This window comes from Galeopterus variegatus, unplaced genomic scaffold (assembly GCF_000696425.1).
Source record: "Galeopterus variegatus unplaced genomic scaffold, G_variegatus-3.0.2 Scaffold6673, whole genome shotgun sequence".
NCBI classification, from domain to species: domain Eukaryota; kingdom Metazoa; phylum Chordata; class Mammalia; order Dermoptera; family Cynocephalidae; genus Galeopterus; species Galeopterus variegatus.
In genome coordinates, this window is record NW_007732784.1 from 34,806 (window position 1) to 35,981 (window position 1,176).

Here is a 1,176-nt window from a genome sequence, read left to right on the forward strand (position 1 = left end):
GAGGTTTTGGATAGGCAGAGAGCTGTTTCCAGGGGAAAAACTGGATGCGGCTGAGAGTCTTCTTCTCAAGGAGTGGGTGGTCTGGCCCTGACAGCCTCACACAGTGCCCCGGGCTGGTGCCTTGGGAGGCTGGTGCCTTGGGAGGCTGGTGCCTTGGGAGGCTGGCTCGGCTTTGGGCTCGTGTGAGGCCACCCTCCACCAATAGTCACCATTCTTCCCTCTCCCGGATCAATCTCTGCCATATGATCCGAGTTCACTCCAGAAGTGTCCTTCCCTCTATCACCCAGCTCCCCACCCACTGAAATCCTACCCATCCTTCAAGTGCATTATCACAACCTTTACATTGCAGGAAAAGGGCATCCATTCAGACCTACTTTATTAGAGAAACGTTAGTCTTTAATATTTGAACAACAGGGCACACAGTTTTCCTACCACTTTAATGGGGCCAGGACGCCCTATGTAAGGCCTTCACACTATTTGGTGGAAGGTAGCAACTGCGCTCTGCTGAAGCCCCCACTCCTTTCTAAAGGGTGGGTGGAATACTGTTTGGTGATGTCCTCGGACTCCTGCCTGGGAAGCCAAAACTCTGCTTGAGAGGAGCCCATGGCAAGAGGACGCCAGATCCTTCCCACCCACATGATGAAGTCCAGGCATCCAAACTCCTTCCAACTCCCTCTCTGCCGCCTCCTCTCCCACTGCACCAAAGCCATCTTCCAGGCTTGTGGACTCCTTTCTGTTCCTTGAACACGCCCTGCACTGTCCCGTGCCTTTGCCCAAGGCCTTCTCCCTCCCTGAAAAGCTCCACCGGTCCAGCTCGGCCTGATGAAGTCCGAGCCTTCCCTAAAAGCCCAGCTCAAATAGCAGGAGCACAGAGAACCGGGCCGGGAAGGGGAGCAGGGTGCGCGGCGAGCCCCCCGGCCCTCCTGGCCTGCGCTCCCACCATCTGCTTCTCGACGCAGGCGGCGCCCCCCTGTCCTGCCGGATTATTCCCGGTGGGCCTGTCGGCGTCCCCGTCACACACCGGGCCCCTGGGCACACACAGCGGCTGTGTCTTCTCACACTTTCCAGCTGTGCGATGCGGGCAAGTTAACTTCTCTAGGCCTCGGGCTTGTCTTTTGTACGGCGGATGACAACAGTACCTACCCCGCAGGTCTGTCGTGAGGACAAAATAACGCA